Raw genomic sequence first — 23732 nt, 5'->3', positions numbered from 1 at the left:
GAGACAGGAGAATAAGGAATTCATTGGTGACATCACTGAGAATGGTTCAGCCCAGTGGCCTGGGCAAAAACCTGGAAAGACTGGTTGAACTGTTTCAGAGCCAAAGTGCTGCCTGTGATGCGTGTTTGCATTAACCATTCTTAGAGGAGTTTTGCTGAAGTAGACCCAAAAAGCAATGCTCCAGAGGGAAGGAGCAATGGGATTCAGGGAGACTTTCAGGGTGAGAAGGAAGTCCGCAGTTTTATGAAGCTGGGAGCAATCTAAGAAGAAACAGGCGCTCTGATGACGTAGGAGGAGGGACTCGCGAGCTGCTGAGCGCGCTTGTGAACGTGAGAGCAAGGAGCGGCTCGTGTGCATGAGGGAGCTGGGGTCCTGGGACAAAAGTGTGGTCCGCTTGCCTACCGTGATGACAAGAAGACGATGAAGGTGAGTCAGTGTCGCGGTGGAAGTTTGTGGACGTTCTCTTGTTAACTCTTTAATCTTCTCCAAGACGGAAACGCCATGGTCGTCAGCTAAGAATGATGAATGGGAAAAGGGAAGCGATGTCAGAAAGCAAATGGGAGACAGAGATGATGTGGTACTAGTACCAGGAGTGCGGTTCGCACCAGAAGAAGGGTCGAGGAATAGGAAAGTGAGGGAGTCAGTTTCTGCCGGGTTGTGTTACTGGAAGCTTGGGACAGGTAACTTCTTCGGCACTGGGCATTGGTTTTAGGAATGTTTTCAAGACCCACCAAGGAATTCATTGAGTCTTAACAAAGTATGGAGGAGAGGGCAAACCCTGGCTGGCAGAACTGGAATTGGGAGACACATGAAAAAAATATCTTGCTGGACTATGTCTAAGTTTGATATTGGCATTGAGTAGTTCTAAATCCTCAGGTATGGAAGTGTTTTCTTTCTTGCCCTCTCATCACCAAGATTTTTTTCAGGATGGGGCAGAGAGAAACCGAGAAGGCATCTGAAAACCATTGAACCTCTTCAGAGAACAGCTGCTATAAATCACTGGGTGCTGTTCCAGCATTAAACTAGCACTATTGGGAAAACCTGTCGTTTACAGTGAGGATGCTTGTAATCTTCTGGTCACTGTGTGTTGAATAATAGATAGGTGACTATCCCTTCAGCAAAGAAAATAAGATGGAAATGCATTTTTCTAGAGTTATGCATTTTTCAGAAAAGAACTGAGCCATCGGCCCCTCAACATCAGCCTTGCATAAAGGAAGGCCCGACAGGATCAATTAAGTTCACTTGTTGACTCATCCTATTAAAATGCCTCCAGGCCTCTAGCAAAAGATGAGCCTAAAATGCACCCTCATCAAAGAGAAAACTGATGGATGAAAATAGATCAGCCAGCCAAACTGGGTCTGAAAGGCAAGACTAGAGATTGAAAGGACTTAATTTGAAAATCACATAATACTGATGCTAAAAAAGGAGCTGACTGTATTTTTCCATATGTTCCCTATGTCTTTAAAAAAAAATACTTTTCTTCCTTCATGCCTTACAATGTGTGTATCCAAATAGCTTTGTTTCTTTCAAAGTGGTTGCCTTGACAGCTTAGCACTTATCCTAGTGATGTTCACATGAGCTGCTTTTGATAACCTATGTGGAGTCATTTTGCACCTCCCACCATCCTAGTACATCTCCTTCCAGAGGGATTTAGTTTCTAGAAACTACCACATGTTCTGAGTCAAGGGCTGACAAATAACATGGCGGATCAGATAGGAAATTTGAAACTTTAAAGAGGCCTGATTTTCTAGTACAGTGTAAATTAAATCTACAATTTGCAAAGTTGACACGAGATATAAAAAGACACTAGTATATAACTGTAGCCACTTACATCTGAATTTCTCCTTAATTAGAAATAGCTTTATATCATTTTTTCTGCTTATGGCTTAAAATGTATACAGAAAACATGCAGATCAAGTGTAATCTCACTGCCAAGAGGTACCTGTGATTTATGTTTTTGCATCTATCTATTTAAATTTTTCTTTGTTCATATAGAGTTCAAAATGAATACTTTTCTTTTGTAAATGGGATTATGATAATAATTTAGCTTGTCATTTATGTAAAATGAGTGCCACTCTCCATCAGATATAGAACTAATGGCTGCATGATGTTGTAGAGAGGATTCAAAATGTAACTAGCACCTTCATGATGGACACTTAAGTGGTATCCAAAATGTTGCTATTATAAACATTACCAGGAACATCGCTGTCATTCCCAATTCTGTTATTTACAAACAGGCCTTAACCTGTTCTGCCTATTCACTCACCCTCCCTCAGGCTTTCTTCTTGAGGGAACAGGTTTTTGAAGAATGTCTGATTTATGTCCGTAGTCATCATTTTTTAATCTCAAAGCTCAAATAAAAACGGTCCCTCTGTGGCCAGCCTTGGTGTGGATAGCGGCAGTTCTCATCCCAGTGTTGTCCTCTTGGCCAGGAGAAGACAAATTGTGTTAAAAAAAAAAAAAAAAAAAAGTTTGCCTGAGTCACAGTTGTAGCCATCTGTCCCCTTGGGAACCCAGGGGACACATTTGAACATGTCTCACTGTGTGATGCCATGCTCTCCAGGCTCACATGATAGGGTGAGAGAATTAGTCTAAGAAAAAACATAGAGGAGATAGCTTACACATCGTCTAATCTATCCTCTGCCTTCTGTAATGAGATGACCAGCTTCCAGGAAGGTGACGTCCTCCAGTCACTGTGTGTAGCAGCAGCTCGTAGAACTGGAGATCCAGGCTCACACCTCGACTAGACTCCCGGGTCCCTGGTTACAGCATTCTGTGAACACAAGTAGTCAAAGGCCAAGACTCCATTTTGGAAAACAGAGTTCCAATATTTAACTCATTGGATTATTCAAAGACCATGGTATATAGTGACTTCTGGATAGTTTTTGTTCGTTTGTTTTTTCCGGCAATAGTGGGAGGTAGGATCAACTGTAGAGGAGCAGTTATTGTTATCATTGTAACCGTTGCCGTGGTGACCGTGCAGTAGTGATAGCGCTTGTTGTGGTTGTATAGTTGCAGCAGTGATGGAGAAGAAGTGTATAGTGCTAGAAATAGTTCTTGTAAGAAATAGGCACTCTTTGTGGCCATTGTGAACACACGGTTGCTGTTGAAGTTGTTGTTATAGGAGTAGCTGCCGTTGTGGTATAATGTGGGCAGAACTCAGGCTAGCTTCCCTACTGTTTCTTTCATTTTACCTGTCTAACTAAGGTTTCCAATTCGTTATTTTGAACCCGACGTTAAAGGCAGACTTCTCTCTGAGATCTGTGTCCACTCTGCTTCCATGGGGATACCGGTCCTCATTTAGTTCTCTGATGGAGGAGAGCCAAGTCACACCTGCTTGTAGTTCAATCACATCCTCAGTTGTCAGGTGCCCCCGATCCGAGGGAAACTCATGTATGTTTGAAGCTGTTGGAGTGGCCGTATGTTTGAAGAATGAAGTGAAAATGATGTTTATGACACTAATTTTTTCTTCTTCACCTTTTCTGTTTGTTTTCTTGACAAAGTGGTTTCCTTGGACAAAGTGTGTGTGGCTTTAAATTTTTAAAGGGAAAGGAGGAGAAAAAAGGGTCTATAGGCAGGCAATCAATTATAATTCTCACAAATATAACAAGTGGATCACATTTGAGGTTACATTTTCAAGTCTTGTGTATGGATTTATTGACTCCCCACTGATTAAAAGGAAAAACAACAAATTACAACGCAACTTTTTTGTTTTAATTAAGGGCTAGACATCCACTTGACATGCTCAAAATCAAATTATATTTTTTCTTAACCCTAGTCAGATAACCATTCCAAAGGAGAAAATAATTACCTAACCTTCTAAGAAAGCTTGCAGAACTACCATACAACGATTTTCGCTTGAAATATTCGCATCCAAGCTTCCTCCAATTCGTCTGTAGTGATTCAGCATCCAAAATGGTTGTAAGCAGTGACGTCGGTGTTTGTTTAATGTTCATTATGTGCCATACATTGTACCATGGATCTTTCCTTATGCTGTGCCTCAGTCCAGAACAGTGGTTTTAATCTGGGTGTGATTCGGCCCCCAGGAGATACATGGTGGTATTTTTGGTTCTCACAACTGGAATGAGTGCTCTGGCATCTAGTAGAAAGGGGTCAGGGATGCTCCTGAACATTCCATCAACAATAAATTGCACTAGCTTTTTACCATTTAAAAAAAAGAAATTTAAGTTATTGAAAATTCAAAAAAAAAAAGCAGTGCATCTATTGTATGCCATATTAATGTTCTTAATTATACAATTAAATATAAAAATGATATGGAATATTTGAAAATTAAAAAGAAACTAAATAAACAAAATAAATCTAATTTACTTTCATTCCTCCAAGCTTCCTAGATGTTGCGTTTTAATTTTTGACTGAAGGACGTTCCTGTAATGTTCTCTTGGTTTCTGGTATACAACAATGTGATTCAGCCACAAGCAGACATATATCCCTCCCTCTAGAGCCTCCCCCCACCTACCACCACAACCTCCCCCTCTAGGTTGTCAAAGAGCACGCGGCTGAACACCCTGTGTTACATAGCACAGAAACTTCTGACTCGCTATTTTACAGGTGGTAATGTAGGTTTCAGGACTACTTTCTCGATTCATCCCACCCTCTCATTCCCCCACTGTGTCCATAAATCTGTTCTCTACCTCTGCATCTCTATTCTGCTCTGTGAATAGGTTCATCAGTACCATTTTTCTAGATTCCATATATATTCATTGTTTTACAATATTTGTTTTCCTCTCTTTGACTTAATTCACTCTGTGTAACAGGCGCTAAGTTCATCCACCTCACTCAGTTCCATTCAGTCGTTCAGCCGTGTCCGATTCTTTGGGACCCCATGAATCACAACACGCCAGGCCTCCCTGTCCATCACCAACTCCCGGAGTTTACTCAAACTCATGTCCATCGAGTCAGTGATGCCATCCAGCCATCTCATCCTCTGTCGTCCCCTTCTCCTCCTGCCTTCAATCCCTCCCGGCATCAGGGTCTTTTCAAATAACTCAGTTCTTCTCATCAGGTGGCCAAAGTATTGGAGTTTTAGCTTCAGCGTCAGTCTTTCCATTGAACACCCAGGACTGATCTCCTTTAGGATGGACTGGTTGGATCTCCTTGCACTCCAAGGGACTCTCAAGAGTCTTCTCCAACACCATAGTTCAAAAGCATCAATTCTTTGGCACTCAGCTTTCTTCACAGTCCAACTCTCACATCCATACATGACTACTGGAAAAACCATAGCCTTGACCAGACAGACCTTTGTTGGCAAAGTAATGTCTCTGCTTTTCAATATGCTATCCAGATTGGTCATAACTTTCCTTCCAAGGAGTAAGCATCTTTTAATTTCATGGCTGCAGTCACCATCTGCAGTGATTTTGGAGCCCCAAAAAATAAAGTCTGACACTGTTTCTACTGTCTCCCCATCTATTTCCCATGAAGTGATGGGACCAGATGCCATGATCTTAGTTTTCTGAATGTTAAGCTTTAAGTCAAATTTTTCACTCTCCTCTTTAACTTTCATAAAGAGGCTTTTTAGTTGCTCTTCACTTTCTGCCATAAGGGTGGTGTCATCTGCATATCTGAGGTTATTGATATTTCTCCTGGCAATCTTGGTTCCAGCTTTTGCTTCTTCCAGCCCAGTGTTTCTCATGATGTATTCTGCATATAAGTTAAATAAGCAGCCTTGACAATATACAGCCTTGACGTACTATTTTCCTATTTGGGACCAGTCTGTTGTTCCATGTCCAGTTCTAACTGTTGCCTCCTGACCTGCATACAGGTTTCTCAAGAGGCAAGTCAGGTGGTCTGGTATTCCCATCTCTTTCAGAATTTTCCAGTTTGTTGTGATCCACAAGTCGAAGGCTTTCACGTAGTCAGTAAAGCAGAAATAGATGTTTTTCTGGAACTCTCTTGCTTTTTCAATGATCCCACGGATATTGGCAATTTGATCTCTGGTTCCTCTGCCTTTTTTAAAACCAGCTTGAACATCTGGAAGTTCATGGTTCACTTATTGCTGAAGCCTGGCTTGGAGAATTTTGAGCATTACTTTACTAGGGTGTGAGATGAGTGCAATTGTGCAGTAGTTTGAGCATTCTTTGACATTGCCTTTCTTTGAAAACTGACTTTTTCCAGTCCTGTGGCCACTGGTGAGTTTTCCAAATTCGCTGGCATATTGAGTGTAGCACTTTCACAGCATCATCTTTCAGAATTTGAAATGGCTCAACTGGAATTCCATCACCTCCACTAGCTTTGTTCATAGTGATACTTTCTAAGGTCCACTTGACTTCACATTCCAGGATGTCTGGCTCTAGGTGAGCTTACCATTGTGATTATCTGGGTCATGAAGGTCTTTTTTGTACAGTTCTTCTGTGTATTCTTGCCACCTCTTCTTAATATCTTCTGCTTCTGTTAGGTCCATACCATTTCTGTCCTTTATCGAACCCATCTTTGCGTGGAATGTTCCCTTGGTATCTCTAATTTTCTTGAAGAGATCTCTAGTCTTTCCCATTCTATTGTTTTCCTCTATTTCTTTGCATTGATCGCTGAGGAAGGCTTTCTTATCTCTCCTGGCTATTCTTTGGAACTCTGCATTCAAATGGGAATGTCTTTCCTTTTCTCCTTTGCTTTTCGCTTCTTTTCATTTCACAGCTATTTGTAAGGCCTCCTCAGACAACCATTTTGCCTTTTTGCATTTCTTTTCCATGGGGATGGTCTTGATCCCTATCTCCTGTGTAGTGTCACCAACCTCCGTCCATAGTTCATCAGCCTCTCTATCAGCTCTAGTTCCTTAAATCTATTTCTCACTTCCACTGTATAGTCATTAGGGATTTTATTTAGGTCATACCTGAATGGTCTAGTGGTTATCCCTACTTTCTTCAGTTTAAGTCTGAATTTGGCAATAAGGAGTTCATGATCTGAGCCACAGTCAGCTCTTGGTCTTGTTTTTGGTGACTGTATAGAGCTTCTCCATCTTTGGCTGCAAAGAATATAATCAATCTGATTTCATTGTTGACCATCTGGTGATGTCCATGTGTAGAGTCTTCTCTTGTGTTGTTGGAAGAGGGTGTTTGCTATGACCAGTGCCTTCTCTTGGCAAAACTCTGTTAGCCTTTACCTTGCTTCATTCCGTACTCCAAGGCCAAATTTGCCTGTTACTCCGCGTGTTTCTTGACTTCCTACTGTGGCATTCCAGTCCCCTATAATGAAAAGGACATCTTTTGGGGGTGTTAGCTCTAAAAGGTCTTGTAGTTCTTCATAGAACTGTTCAACTTCAGCTTTTTCAGCGTTACTGGTTGGGGCATAGGCTTGAATTACCATGATACTGAATGGTTTGCCTTGGAAACGAACAGAGATCATTCTGTTGTTTTTGAGATTGCATCCAAGTACTGCATTTCAGACTCTTTTGTTGACTATGATGGCTACTCCATTTCTTCCAAGGGATGAGGTAGTAGATACAATGGTCCTCTGAGTTAAATTCACCCATTCCAGTCCATTTCAGTTCGCTGATTCCTAGAATGTCAATGTTCACTCTTGCCATCTCCTGTTTGACCACTTCCAATTTGCCTTGATTCACGGACCTAACATTCCAGGTTCCTATGCAAATATTGCTCTTTACAGCATCGGACCTTGCTTCTATCACCAGTCACATCCACAACTGAGTATTGTTTTTTCTTTGGCTCCATCCCTTCATTCTTTCTGGAGCTATTTCTCCACAGATCTCCAGAGGCATATTGGGCACCTAACTGACCTGGGGAGTTCCTCTTTGAATATCCTATCATTTTGCCTTCTCATACTGTTCATGGGGTTCTCAAGGCAAAAATACTGAAAAAAGTACTGCCATTCCCTTCTCCAGTGTCCACATTCTGTCAGACCTCTCCACCATGACCCAACCGTCTTGGGTGGCCCCACACGGCATGGCGTAGTTTCATTGATTTAGACAAGCCTGTGCTCCTGTGATCAGATTGGCTAGTTTCCTGTGATTATGGTTTCAGTGTTTCTGCCCTCTGATGCCCTCTGGCAACACCTACCGTCTTACTTGGGTTTCTCTTACCTTGGACGTGGGGTATCTCTCCACGGCTGCTCCAGCAAAGCGCGGCCGCTGCTCCTTACCTTGGATGAGGGATATCTCTCACGGCCGCCCCTCCTGACCTTGAACGTGGAGTAGCTCCTCTCGGCCCTCCTGCGCCCTTGCAGCAGCCGCTCCTTGGAGGTGGGGTTGCTCCTCTCAGCCGCCGCCCCTGACCTCGGGAGTGACTGACTCAAATGTGTTCCTTTTATGGCTGAGTAATATTTCATTGTGTATATATGCCACAACTTCTTTTATCCATTCATCTATTGATAGACGTCTAGGTTGCTTCCATGTCCTAGCTATTGTAAATAGTGCTGCAACAAACATTGGGATGCATGTCTTTTTCCATTATGCTTTTCTCAGGGTATATGCCCAGTGGTAGGATTCCTGGCTCATATGGTAGTTTTGTTCCTAATTTTTAAAGAAATCTCCATACTGTTCTCCATAATGGTTCTATCAGTTTGCATTCCCACCAGCTGTGCTAGAGGGTTCCTTTTCCCCCACACCCTCTCCAGCATTTATTGTTTGTAGGTTTTTTGACGGTGGCCCTTCTGACCCATGTGAGACGATACCTCATTGTGGTTTTGATTTACATTTTCTCTGATAATGAGCAATGTTGCACGTATTTTCATGTGTTTGTTGGCCATCTGTATGTCTTCTTTGGTGAAGTATCTGTTTAGGTCTTCTCTGCTTTTTTTTTATTGTGTTGTTTGTTCATCTGATATTGAGCTTCATACACTGCTTGTATATTTTTGAGATTAATACTTTGTTGATTGCTTCATTTGAAATTATTTTCTTCTATTCTGAGGGTTGTCTTTTCACTAGATGTTGTTTTAATCAATTTTGTTATTAGAGTGTAGGTGATTTACAATGTTCTGTTTCTTATAGCAAAGTGAGTCAGTGAGTCAGTTATACATCTACATGTATTCATTCTTTTTAGATTCTGTTTCCATATAGGTCCTTACAGAATACTAAGTAGACTTTCACGTGCTATACAAATGGTTCTTATTAGCTATTCTACAATATGTATAATAGTGTATACATATCAATCCCAATTTATCCTTCGCCCTCTCCCCCAGGTAATCGTATATTTGTTTTCTACATCTGTGATTAAGTTTATGTTTTGTAAATAGATTCATTTGTACCACTATTTAGATTCCAAATAAAAAAATTAAATCATATGATATTTGTCATTTTCTGTCTGACTTCACTCAGTGTGACAATAATGGATTCATCCATGTTGTTGCAAATGGCATTATTTCATTCTTTTTATAGCTTTCTGAGAAACTTTAAGGCTAATAGAGTTTTGTCAAGAGAAAGCACTGGTCATAGCAAACACCCTCTTCCAATAACTCAAGACTCTACACATGGACATCACCAGGTGGTCAATACGAAAATCAGATTGATCATATTCTTTGCAGCCAAAAATGGAGAAGCTCTATACAGCCACCAAAAACAAGACTGGAAGCTGACTGTGGCTCAGATCATGAACTCCTTATTGCCAAATTCAGACTTAAATTGAAGAAAGTAGGGAAAACCACTAGACCATCCAGATATGACCTAAATCAAATCCCTTATGATTATACAGTGTAAGTAACAAATAGATTCAAGGGATTAGATCTGATAGACAGAGTGCCTGATGAACTATGGATGGAGGTTCATGGCACTGTACAGGAAGCAGTAATCAAGACCATTCCCAAGAAAAAGAAATGCAAAAAGGCAAAATGGTTGTATGAGGAGGCCTTACAAATAGCTGTGAAAAGAAGCGAAGCGAAAGGCAGAGAAGATATACCCATTTAAATGCAGAGTTCCAAAGAATAGCAAGGAGAGGTAAGAAAGCCTTCCTCGGTGATCAATGCAAAGAAATAGAGGAAAACAATAGAATGGGAAAGACTAGAGATCTCTTCAAGAAAATTAGAGTTGCCAAAGAGACATTTCATGCAAAGATGGGCACAATAAAGGACAGAAATGGTATGGACCTAACAGAAGCAGAAGATATTAAGAAGAGGTGGCAAAAATACACAGAAGAACTGTACAAAAAAGATTTCATGACCCAGATAACCATGATGGTGTGATCACTCCCCTACAGCCAGACATCCTGGAATGCGAAGTCAAGTGGGCCTGAGGAAGCATCACTACAAACAAAGCTAGTGGAGGTGATGGAATTCCAGTTGAGCCATTTCAAATCCTAAAAGATGATGCTGTGAAAGTGCTACACTCAATATGCCAGCGAATTTGGAAAACTCAGCAGTGGCCACGGGTCTGGAAAAGATCAGTCTTCATCTCAATTCCAAAGAAGGGCAATGTTAAAGAATGTTCAAACTATCAGAAAATTTTGCTAACTTCCCAGGCATACTTTGGGTTTTGCTGACAAATGTTTATTTCAGTTTTCCAGGCACTTCCCAGATGTTTGTGCTGGTATATTGCATAAAATCTGTCTCGAAAACTTCAGGTACATGAGTGTGTCTTCTTGAGACTCCTTCTAGGCCAGTGAGAGCTCAGACTGACGTAACCAAGCCACAGGAGAAGGACTTAGTCTTTCCATGCAGAAAGGAGAATTGCACTGTTTCTCTCAAGCTTATCAAGAAAAATTCCCTCACTTCATCTTTGACCTCATGATATTTCTCAGTTTTACTGCATTTCCTTATTTGCTGTTTATACTCATGAGATTCCAAGCAATCACTGAGTAGCTGTCAAATGAGAGGATATGAAACCTTCAAAATTACCATCTAGGGGCTAAAATATAAGAATGGTATTTCTGAGCAAAATGTGCAAAACTTGCATACAGATGGAACATTACTTTTTATGTGTGGAGACATCAGGCAAACCAGGATCAAGTGAAAGGAAATGTCTTTGAAATAACAGTATTTGTGATTTATTCTCATCTTCTGTATTTCAAGCTAATTATCTTTGTTTGAGGTAAAAAACTAAAAAGGACTTAATCTGTTTTTGAAGTTCAGCTCCATCAAATTAAGCAGAATATATATGAAGCTTCTTACTGATGGAACTAGGATCCAGTAATTATTCAAAAATTAATAGCAACTGCATTTATAATATTTTACTTCTTGGCAAATTTCATTTATTGATACCTTAAGGCAATCCACTCCCATATTCTTGCCTGGAGAATTCCACAGACAGAGAAGCCTGGTGGGCTACAGTCCGTGGGGTCACAAAGAGTCGGACACGACTGAGCAGATAACACACACACACACACACAGGCTTTTAATTGTTCTGACTCTCTAAGGAACTAACTGTGCACACCATTGAACTAGCAGTCTGAATTTAAGATCAGGAAAGGGAAATGAAGACTTTGTTTTAATAGTGTAATTTTTAGGTGAAATGTGTAATGCGTGCAAAATCTTATATATATATATATATATATATATATATATATATATATGTTTTTTAGTAAAGCAAGAAATGGTGGTGACTAAAGGCTGAATTCTGGAATAAATTAGATATGGAACAGAATAGAAGCTCTGTGGTTGTATTTACTGTTTGAGCAAGTTTATTATCCCCTCCAGGCTGTTTTGTGATCAGTAAAATTGGAATGATAAAAACTTTCTAAAGGAATCGTTGTAGGTAATAATTAAGTGCCTGACATACAAGTAAGCAAGCTTTATGAGTACTGTTCTCTTATTTCAAGAATATTTTCCTTCTAATAAAGGAGAGGGAAACTGAATTTTTGAACACCCAATTTTCAGTCTTGTAATGTGTAACATATGGGCTTCCCTGGGGGCTCAATGGTGAAGAATCTACCTGCCAATGCAAGAGATGCAAGAGACATGGGTTCGATCCCTGGGTCGGGAAGATCCCCTGGAGAAGTAAATGGCAACCCACTCCAGTATTCTTGCCTGGGAAATCCCATGGACAGAAGAGCCTGGTAGGCTACAGTCCATGGGGTTGCAAAAAGTCAGACATGAATTAGCAACTGAACTACCGGTGGAATGTGTAATAAACATTTACTAATTCCATGTATAATGATAAAATGAGGGTTATGGCCCTCTTTGCAAATGAGAACAATGAAAAGCAAAGATCAACTCTATGAGTGCCCTTGGTCTCACAGCTACCTTTCTGGTGAAATCAGAACTTGAACTAAAGTTGTTGGACACCTACCCCTGGACTCTTATCCGGTACCGTGCACTGAGAGCTGCCCAGTGGTCCTTCTGGGGGTTTGCGAAAGCAGACCGTGAGAGGGGTTCAATAAACCAATAGCCTCAAAGGCTACTTCACTTTCTCAAGGCCACCCAGTGACAACACCAAAACTGATACCAGCTTTCTGAGTCCTGCTTGTAGAGCTTTCATATTGCCCAGGCAACATCTTGAAGCTTGCTAGTCTCATAATAATTTTTTAAAAAAGGTCCCTTAAACCAATGCCCTTTCACCCTTTCTCATTTAAATAAGCCTACTCATGCACTTTAAGCCTTAACCCTTAAGGCTTAAAGCTCAAAATTCAGAAAACTTAGATCGTGGCATCCAGTCCCATCACTTCATGGCAAATAGATGGGGAAACAGGGGCAGACTTTATTTTGGGGGGCTCCAAAATCACTGCAGATGGTGACTGCAGCCGTGACATTAAAAGACGCTTACTCCTTGGAAGGAAAGTTATGACCAACCTAGACAGCATATTAAAAAGCAGAGACATTACTTTGCCAACAAAGGTCCATCTAGTCAAGGCTATGGTTTTTCCAGTAGTCATGTGAGAGTTGGAATATAAAGAAAGCTGAGCGCTGAATAATTGAACTGTGGTGTTGGAGAAGACTTTTGAGAGTCCCTTGGAGTGCAAGGAGATCCAACCAGTGCATCATAAAGAAAACCAGTCCTGATTATTCATTGGAAGGACTGATGTTGAAGCTGAAACTCCAGTACTTTGGCCACCTGATGCAAAGAGCTGACTCATTGGAAAAGACCCTGATGCTGGGAGGGATTGATGGCAGGAGGAAAAGGGGACGACAGAGAATGAGATGGTTGGATGGCATTACTGACATGAGTTTGAGTAAACTCCAGGAGTTGGTGATGGACAGGAAGGCCTGGCATGCTGCAGTCCATGGGGTCACAAAGAGTCGGACACAACTGAGCAACTGAATTGAACTGAACTGACTCATGCACTTAATTGTCTTTCCTGTAATTAGGAATGATCTTTCTTCTTTAAAGTAAGCCATGCTTTTCTAAGTGATGCTGTTGTCTATGTGAACTCATCATAACAGTTCTCTGTAATTTTTTAAATTATCTGTTGAAAGTTCACATCTATAGAGATAGAAACTATTTCCCCTGAAACAGCTATTGCTTTAAAAAGCACTAGAATTTGTGGAAGGTTGTTTGAAAATTCATCCTTGGATTTTTTTTTTTTACCTACCCATTTCAGAAACACCTGTTCTTTGGTCTCAAGAGTCTGAAATTGTAACCCTTATCTAAACACTCTCTTTTATTGCTATTTTAATTGTGTGATTCTCTATGTCATTCTACTGTAGTTTTATACTAAGCACACCTTTTATGTGGGTTGACCTTGAAAGAAAAAGCAGTATTCCATGACCAAATAACCCAATTTTGTCTTCTACTTCTTTTTTCCTATTGGACCTTTCACTGTTAAGGAACCATGATGAAGTATTTAAGGTCATTCCCAATATTTGTGATTGATGAAAATCCCTGTATTCTCAACTCACTTAATAAATCTGCTGGAAAAACTGTAGTCCACTATACTCTTATTTCTAGTGGGAGGAGAAATATAAATACTCATCCATGTGGTTGGATTAAATCTATTATGTAGTCACAGGTGTTTAGAAAGCTGGAAAATGATTGACTTTTTGAAATATAATTGACATACAGTATTATGTTATTTTCATGTATATAACATTTAAATACATTATGAAATGATCACTGTGGTAAATCTGTCCCCATACCAAGTTATTAGTTTTATTGACCATACTCTTTATGCTGTATATTACATCCCCGTGACTTATTTATTTTATAAGTAGAAGCTTTACCTCTTAATTCCCTTCATCTATTTCACCCATCCTCACTCTACCCTCCTCTGGCAACCACCCATTTGTTCTCTGTATCTGTGAGTCTGTTTTAATTTTGTTTGTTGGTTTATTTTGGTTTTTAGATTCCATGTATAAGTGAGATCATATATTATTTGTCTTTATCTGACTTATTTCACTTAGCATAATACCCTTTATAATGTTGCAAATGACAAGATTTCATTTTTTATGGCTGAGTAATATTCCATTATACATGTATATATACAGATTATCCATTCATCCATCATTGGACAGTTAGGTTGCTTCCAAATCTTCATTATTGTAAATAATGATGCGGTGAACATTTTAAGGCCTCATGTGAGTTCCTCATTCTTCTGCCCTACCTCCTGACTAATGGTTAATTTTAACATAAGAAAAAAAATTAACCCATTGTTATGAATTTTTTAATATTGAAAATGAAAAGAAAATCTGGCTTTATTTAGATAAGTCCTTAAGCATACTTTTATATTTTCCCTTGACCTAATGACTACTCAGTTGATTTTTAAAATATTATAAATACTCTCTTTCAAAATTTATGTTTAACTTTGTTTTGTGACCACATTAACATTAGTTATATAGAATTCTTGTTTATTTATTTCAGTGTTAATTATTCCTATTATACTATGAGCAATTTATTTCAAGTTTTCACATATGTATCTAAATTTTACATATATATAAAATAATTACATAAATAAAATTTAATGTATAAAATTATATATTAAAAATATATTAAATTACATATATTAAATTTATATAATTTTATATATATGTATAATTAAATGTATGTCTATGTAATTTATGTTTGAAAGTGAAAGTTCCTCAGTCATGTCTGATTCTTTGTGACCCTATGGCTGTAGCCTGGCAGGCCTCCAGGCAAGAATAGTGGAGTGGGTAGCCATTCCCTTCCCCAGGAGATATTCCGGACCCAGGGATCAAACCTGGGTTTCTTGCATTGAAGGCAGATGATTTACTGTCTTAGCCACCAAGGAAGCCCAGTTTATGTGTGTGTGTATATATATATATATACACACACACACACACACACACATAATTGTTTTAAGGAAAGCTATATGTGTGGTATGCTTTATTAAATATCTAAGGCCAGCTTGCTGTTGTCCTAGGAAATGAAAAATTTTTTAGGCAGAAGTAGATTTCTTGAATTAAGTGTTTTTCTCAAGTGTTGGTGATTCACTTATTTTCTAGTTTTTCTAGTTATAGGGTCTTTCTTCCTTGCAAGTGACATTTTTCCTTGTTATTTATAAGATGTTTTTTTAAATCCATAAAACTCAAAAGTTGTCATAGGATAAGCTTAGACATTTTGTTCTTCTCATTAATTTTTCTTCAGGCCTTTCTTAAAGACAGAAAAATTGCCTGCTGCTGTTTTCTTTTTTCCTTATTCTGCTCCATCAATTCTGTTGTATTTCAGGTTTTCCTCATATGTATTTTTCCATGTTTCTGACCTTTTCTCCCATTAGTTTTACCTATTTTTGCCTGCATTCTGAGTGTATTTAACAAGGTTGCTACATTCTGCAGTAACTGATTTCCTAGGGTATTTTATCATCTTTCACTGCCTTTCTTACTGTTTAACACATTTTTATGTATTTTATAATTCTTCTGAATGCTACATGTTTTATTAAAGAATAATCAGAAAATACAAGAAAAGAAAAAGTAAACAATACAGCATCATATGATGATTGCTGCTGTTGATATTTATTTTTCCCAACTCCAAATATTTCTTATATTTGAAAATTATCCACTTTTTGACTTTGTACATGTATGTAATGTATGTTTCATGAAGGTGTTCATACTACTTGTTAACCTGATTTTTAAAACTTAGGAACAGTTTCCTTGATGATGCATATAGATTTAGTTCAACATTGTTAATCAGTTCTGATCAGTCACTCAGTCATGTCCAATTCTTTGCGTGAATCGCAGAACGCCAGGCCTCCCTGTCCATCACCAACTCCCGGAGTTTACCCAAACTCAAATCCATCGTGTCGATGATGCCATCCAACCATCTCATCCTCTGTCATCCCCTTTGCCTCCTGCCCCAAATTCCTCCCAGCATCAGGGTCTTTTCCAATGAGTTAACTCTTCGCATGAGGTGGCCCAAGTATTGGAGTTTCAGCTTCAGCAATAGTCCTTCCAATGAACACCCAGGACTGATCTCCTTTAGGATGGACTGGTTGGATCTCCTTGCAGTCCAAGGGACTCTCAAGAGTCTTCTCCAACACCACAGTTCAAAATCATCAATTCTTTGGCACTCAGCTTTCTTCACAGTCCAACTGTCACATCCATACATGACCACTGGAAAAACCATAGCCTTGATTAGATGGACCTTTGTTGGCATGGTAATGTCTCTGCTTTTTAATATGCTATCTAGGTTGGTCATAACTTTCCTTCCAAGGAGTAAGCGTCTTTAACTTCATGGCTGCAGTCACTATCTGCAGTGATTTTGGAGCCCAAAAAATAAAGTCTGCCACTGTTTCCCCATCTATTTCCCAAGACTTGATGGGACCAGATGCCATGATCTTAGTTTTTTGAATGTTAAGCTTTAAGTCAAATTTTTCACTCTCCTCTTTGACTTTCATCAAGAGACTTTTTAGTTCCTCTTCACTTTCTGCAATAAGGGTGGTGTCATCTGCATGTCTGAGGTTATTGATGTTTCTCCCGGCAATCTTGATTCCAGTATGTGCTTCTTCCAGCCCAGCGTTTCTCATGATGTACTCTGCATATAAGTTAAATAAGCAGGGTGACAATATACAGCCTTGATGTACTCCTTTTCCTAATTGGAACCAGTCTGTTGTCCCATGTCCAGTTCTAACTGTTGCTTCCTGACCTTCATACAGATTTTTCTGGAGGCAGGAAAGGTTGTCTGGTATTCCCATCTCTTTCAGAATTTTCCACAGTTTGTGGTGATGCACACAAAGGCTTTGGTATAGTCAATAAAGCAAAAGTAGATGTTTTTCTGGGACTCTCTTGCTTTTTTGGTGATCCAACAGATGTTGGCAATTTGACCTCTGGTTCCTCTGTCTTTTCTAAGTTCAGCCGAACATTTGGAAGTTCATGGTTCACCTACTGTAGAAGCCTGTCTTGGAGAATTTTGAGCATTACTTTACTAGCCTGTGAAATGAGTGCAATTGTGAAGTAATTTGAACATTCTTTGGCATTGCCTTTCTTTGGGACTGGAATGAAAACTGACCTTTTCCAGTCCTGAGGCCACTGCTGAGTTTTCCAGATTTGCTGACATGTTGAATGCAAGCACTTTCACAGCATCATCTTTTAGAATTTGAAGTAGCTCAACTGGAATTCCATCACCTCCACTAGCTTTGTTCATACAAATGCTTCCTAAGGCCCACTTGACCTCACATTCCAGGATGTCTGTCTCTAGGTGAGTGATCACACCATTGTCGTTATCTGGGTCATGAAGATCTTTTTTGTATAGTTCTTCTGCGTATTCTTGCCACCTCTCCTTAATATCTTCTGCTTCTCTTAGGTCCATACCATTTCTGTCCTTGACTGTGCTCATCTGTGCATGAAATGTTCCCTTGGGATCTCTATGCATAGTAGCTGCACTAATTTACACCTCCGCCAGCAGTGTAGAAGAGTTGCCTTTTCTCCACACTCTGTCCAGCATTTAATATTTGTAAATTTTTTTAATGATGATCATTCTGACGAGTGTGAGGTAGTACCTCTTTGTGGATTTTGATTTGCATTTCTCTCATAGTTAGCCATGTTGAGCATCTTTTACTGTACCTCTTGGCTATCTGTATATCTTCTTAGGAGAAATGTCTGTTTAGGTCTTCTGCTCATTTTTCACTTAGGTTGTTTGGGGCATTTTGTTGTTTGAGCTCGTAGTATGTTTTGGAAATTAAACCCTTGTCAGTTGCATCATTTGCAAATATTTTCTCCCAATCCATAGCTTGTTTTTTTGTTTTGCTTTGTTTATAGTTTCCTTTGCTGTACAAAAGCTTGTAAGTTTGATTAGATCCCACGTGTTGCTTTTTGCTTTCATTTCTGCTGCTTTGGGATACTGACCTAAGAAAACACTGGTACAATTTATGTTAGAGAGTGTTTTGCCTATGCTCCCTTTTAGGAGTTTTATGGTGTCTTATGATTAAGTCTTAAAATCATCTTGAGTTTATTTCTGATTAGGTATATGCTTTGAGTGTGTGTTCCAAATTCATTGGTTTACATGCAGCTGTCCAGCTTCCCCACCACTAGTTGCTGAGAAGGCTACCTTTTTTCCTTTGTATAGTCTTTCCTCCTTTGTCAAAGATTGGCTGATTGTAGGTGTATGGGTTTATTTCTGGGCTCTCTATTTTGTTCTGTGGATGCTTATGTCTGTTTCTTCCCCCAATACCACACTGTTTTAATCAATGTAGTTCGTAGTGTTGTCTTAAGTCTGGGAAGGTTATGCCTCCTGTTTTGTCCTTTTTCTTCAGGATTGCTTTGGCATTTCAGGGTCTTTTATGGTTCCATTAAATATTATTTATGACACATTTTTTTTCTTGCGGAGGAAATCTTCAGTTATTCAACAAACATTTGATTGCTGTCTAATTCCAGTTCATATGCTCCTTTCTTCATCCCTTCATAGTATTTCTTTTATTTTCCCTTCTTTCCCAAGTATTGTTGAGGCCCTGATAGGCAGGATGATGTAATGATTAAGTGTAATTTCCTCTGGAACCAGACTGCATGGGTTCAAATCCTAGCCCTGTCACTCACTGGTTGAATTACTTTAGGCAATTACTTTAGACTTAATTTCTCTGGTCCAGGTTTCTCAACAATGACATGAAGGTTATAGTTGCATTCACCTCATATGTTGTAGTAAATGAAATATAATTAATGTAACAACACATTTTGGGCGATGCCTAGCAGATTTTTAAATACCATGCAGGTATAAGTTATTATTATCAATGTCTGCTACCTTGTGGCAGTCTGCAGGGAGGATGGACTCTGACAATCTACTATGATTATGCTAACTCTTAGGAAGTTTCTGAGAGATACACAATGAATAAGATATATTCATTGTTCTCAAGTAGTTGACAGCCTGTTAGGGGAGAAAGGCATGAAAATAAATAGTCCTGGTACCATGGGCTAAATGCTAACACAAGTTGTATTCAAAATGCTACAGGAGACTAGTAAAGATGAGCTCCCCGACACTAATGGTTTGAAGAGACAGCAGTCTCTAGTCATTTGATCACATAGAGAGACTCATGAAAGACATTAACATCAGTCAGCAAAATAAAATTCATTTTCACAAATATGTGAGCAGTTCAATTGGACTAGCCAGCTGCATTTTTGGAAAGAGAGCAAAGTGCATCAGTAGTTTCACACACTGATACCTGAGATGGAGTATTGGGAGATACTTTAGCAAACTTCATAATAAAAGCATAAACAAATTACCAATGTGGTACAGGTATTATTCTATTGCAGATGCCTGGTTATCAAGCAAAATACCAAATACTATTATCAGGTAAAGTGGGACGACTTTCCCTTAAGACTTCAACTATGGGTAAGAAAGTTGTTGGGAGTTAAAGAAAAACTTTAATGTAGACTAAAAAAATGTCCTTGATTTTAGAATGGGAAAGAACAATGTAATGATTAGCACTGATAAAATTGCTTCTTGCTTAAATTATCCAATCTCAGTATAATGCCCAAGTGACTTTGTATGTGTGTTTTCCTTTTTCTTTTTTTAGCAATAAGAACTATACTTGAAACAACCCCCATTCAAGCCTTGAATCTGCTAAATTAATAGTCAATTTACTGGTCCAAAATGATTTAGTTAAGTGCTTGTCTTTGTAGTAAAGAATATATATCAGAACTAGAAAGCTTCCTTAAAGTCATCTGTCTCTCTTTGTACTCTTCACATCATGTTTATCTACCAAGTTAATTAATAGCAGCCAACTCACAAACAAATAGAAGGAATGTCTTGTAATGAAAGGTGTAAAGATTTTGACTGAAAGCTAGTGATACAATATGACTTAAATATTGCTTTGTCATTCAATTAAGGCTTATGAGGATTTCGTTTATTTTTGTTCACCTTTTCATTGGAAAGTCAAGATGTCTGTAAATCCAGACTAATGACAACAGCAGTTAACTACACCTGCTCATAGATCTATTTGTGTTAGTGTATTTTGACAGGTAGAATGTATTGTAATTTAACTCCCACTGTATGCAGTTCTCTTTTCTTTCCAATTTATAGCAATCCCAAAAAGAATGCAGTAAGGGGCATACTTATTCTGTAATATGTTTTTGTGTTTTCATTTATTTTGTAAACTCATTTCCAATTTAGTTACACTGCCAGCTTTGCCATGATTTATGGTTATAACTTCTTTGTTTTGGTTATATATTTCTATCTGCATGAAAATGCTCTGATAAATGCAAGCTGATATGTTTCCAAATTAAAATGCTGTGTTCTGTGCGAGTATTTAATACACTAAAGACATTTTTAACACAATAGCTGCTTGAGACAGAATTTTCTCTTAAAGCACTACTGAGTGATAAAATACACAAGATACGTGTATATGATTTATGAAACTATCACCAAGGGATCCTGTGTTGATTTGATGTCTTTCTCACTAACGGGTAACTATTAATAATTAATCAAAGAGGACAGTTGGTTCAGTTGTTCTCAACAGGGAAAACTTTTTCCCCCAGAAAATATTTGGTAACATCTGGAAACACTTGTGCTTATCACTACTGAGGGATGGGTACTGTTGGCATCCAGGGGTAGAGGCCAGAGATACTGCTCGGCATTCTACAGTGCGCCAGACAGCCCCTCACGCTAACAAAAGAGTTGTTTGTCCAAAACTGCCAATAGTGCCAAGGATGAGAAACACTTGTCTGAGCTGAAGAATTTAAATCCCCTTCATATCCTTTAAGGGTGGTCATCCATATTCCTCTAGCTATTAGTCCTTGTCAAAGCAACCCAAGCGTACTTGATGGTGCCTACCTCTCTGGCTTGATCTAAATTGGCTAGAGTCTGAGAAATTGAGGTGGTTGAGCTAATCCCATCTCAACCTTCACTGGTTCAGACACACTCACTCACTCACCACTCTTTGAATCTCAACATACAGCCTGTCTCTCTCACTTATATCCAGGCAGCCCAAAAGTTGTCAACAATTATTCTGACTAGCTGACAGCCCACCCCTGCCATGTTGGTTTCTTGTGGCTTTTTGATGAACCAATGAGAAAAGCAGTGGGGAATATGGGCAGTTAGGCAGCACCACTGTGAATAGTCACTTGCTCTCCAAGCTAGCTGTGATGCTTGCCAAGCCTCCGCTCTTGTGTGCCTGGCTTTTGAATACCCTTTCAATGTGGTTCCTGTGAAGGCGAGTGGCTATGACTTCCCTTTCAATAGGTCTACTGTTTGCAGCCTGCCATTCCCAGTGACTTGCAGGACAGAAAAGATAATAGTGAGCTATTCAGAGTCAGTAATTCAGTGATCCAGAGACTAATTCTACAGCATGTGGCAAACACTCCTTTCTTTGCACGTATAGGGTGTGTGTGTTAGTGTCTTTGAAAAACACCAAGGGAATTTGTCATGTTTTACACTCTGGATGGGGAGAGAGAAAAAATTCTAAAGGGAAGGAAGATCTGTCATGTGGCTGCCTCTCCTATCTCAAACACATTTATTTCTGCTCCTGTGTGTCAATCATTCAACACGTAATTACCAAGTATTTACAACATACAAAGCATTCATGTGGAACTGTTAATACAAAGGAGGAAAAAAAAAAAAAACCTCTTCTCTGAATTCCTCCAAAAGTTTGGGGGGTAGGTGAAATGATCTTACACAAGAGCAACCTCAAGGCAGGATGGGATTTATAACCAATATAAATCTTCCTGGGTGGCTCAGTGGAAGAGACTTCACCTGCAATGCAGGTGATGCAGGTTCAAGCCCTGATCCAAGAAGATCCCCTGGAGAAGGAAATGGCAACCCACTCCAGTATTCTTGCCTGAAAAATCCCATGGACAGCAGAGCCGGTAGGCTAGAGTCCTTGCTGTCACAGAAGAGCTGGACATGACTTAGCGACCAAACAAGAGGGTGATGATAAGGGATGGCAAAAATCACAAGAAGGACAATAATACCAGACAATCTCAGCTCCACTCCCCACTCTCATGCTTGTGGCAGAAATGAGTCGTATCACTCTTTCCTGCTGTACCCAGACATGGACTCTGAAATCTTTTCAGTATAGCAATGCAAGTGGGCATAACAACTCAGTGGGAGAAGGTGTCTGAGATGCTATGGTTGCCAGCCTTAAACTAGAGACTCAGAAGTCACATAGGTTTGGAGAGAATAGACTGATGGGTGGAAGGAGTTTTGGTAGCAAGAAGGATATTTCAGGTCTGAGTCTGACACCACAAAATCATAGTGAATGGAAAGTATTTGGAGAGTTCAGAAGCATGTGAGCAGGAATCTGGTGCTTTATTAAATTAAGTGGAACAGTCAGAGAAGTTGCAAGTTTGGGGAAAATGTCAGAATGGAGTCTTAAAATCACGTACTTCTGCTGCTGCTTTCTTACTCCTCCATCCTGACATTGCTTCTCCGTGTCACCGTCTCACCTTTTCCACATGCCCTCTTTTTCTAACAATACCCACCCCTAAGACTCAGACTGTTGGAAGGAACATAAGAATAAAATCAGAGGCCTTTCTTTGTCTTGCTGAACTAGCTTTAGAATTGATTACCAATTTCAACATTCTGCCTATGTAATTTTTTATTCTCTTCAGTGATTTCAGGTCTCAGTTTATTGATAATATAATAATGGTAAATACTTAGAGCTAACATTTACTGGGTACATCCCCCAATGCTTGATATACATGCATAACTTCATTTCATCTTCAGAACAACTCTTTGAGGATAATTAGTATTAACATCCCCCTTTTGCAAAAGAGACTTAGTTCAGTAATTTGCCCAAGATCATCTAGTTGGGAAATAATGGAGATGCCTGGCTCTGAAATCCATGCTATTAATAACACTGCTGTTCATCCTAGTAGAGAAAGATAATTCAAATAAATGATTTATCATGATAAGAAATACAGATGTATTTAAGGAACAGTGAGACATTAACTTCTTCCGTGTGTGTGTGTGTGTGTGTTTGGGGATGGGTGGAAATATTAAGAAAATGTTTTCCTCTTCATGTTCCTCTCAGAGTTTTGAGGGAAGGAAAACTAAAAATCTGCTGAATGAAGGAAGCACTCAGGTGTCCCCAAATGCATCCATTTGGGAACAACCTTAGTGATAGGAGATGAACTAAAATGTCAGGGAAGGGGAATGAGCTCATTTAGCCGCAGAATCTAGTATTCATTTGGGTAAACTTATTGTTTCTGAATAATTCTTTGTCCCAGACATGATCCATTTGGCACAGATACCTGGCCACTCATTCTTTTTCTTCCTAAAATCTGTGAAAAATATATTCATCTGCTCTTGCATCATAGTTGTGGCTCATTCAGTGCCCTCTCCTGGAGACACACACACACCTTCCTTTCCCTCTGTGCAAGAATGTGCAGATGAAGTCAGATCTTTCAACACCATCCCAGGCAATCATGGAGCTGTGGGGAGATACTGAGTGGAGCTTTTCTTCATCACTGCTGACACACACACCAGCACAGTTTGAAGTACTCTGGGTCCTTCTGATGTCTGG

At 39.3% G+C, this 23732-nt stretch overlaps 1 long non-coding RNA gene across 1 annotated transcript in view; it reads left to right on the top strand.

Moving 5' to 3' along the window:
• Positions 1-330: 330 nt before the first annotated feature.
• The window catches only part of LOC139031239 (uncharacterized), a 77326-nt gene continuing 53924 nt past the window's right edge, over positions 331-23732 (top strand). The window contains exon 1 of the long non-coding RNA XR_011483703.1: positions 331-426. This is a non-coding gene — a long non-coding RNA (uncharacterized lncRNA). The remainder of the gene's footprint in view (positions 427-23732) is intronic.

This window comes from Odocoileus virginianus, chromosome 26, assembly GCF_023699985.2.
Source record: "Odocoileus virginianus isolate 20LAN1187 ecotype Illinois chromosome 26, Ovbor_1.2, whole genome shotgun sequence".
Classification (NCBI taxonomy): Eukaryota; Metazoa; Chordata; class Mammalia; order Artiodactyla; family Cervidae; genus Odocoileus; species Odocoileus virginianus.
The sequence above is the reverse complement of the archived record's forward strand: the minus strand, read 5'-3'. Positions and strand labels throughout refer to the sequence as shown.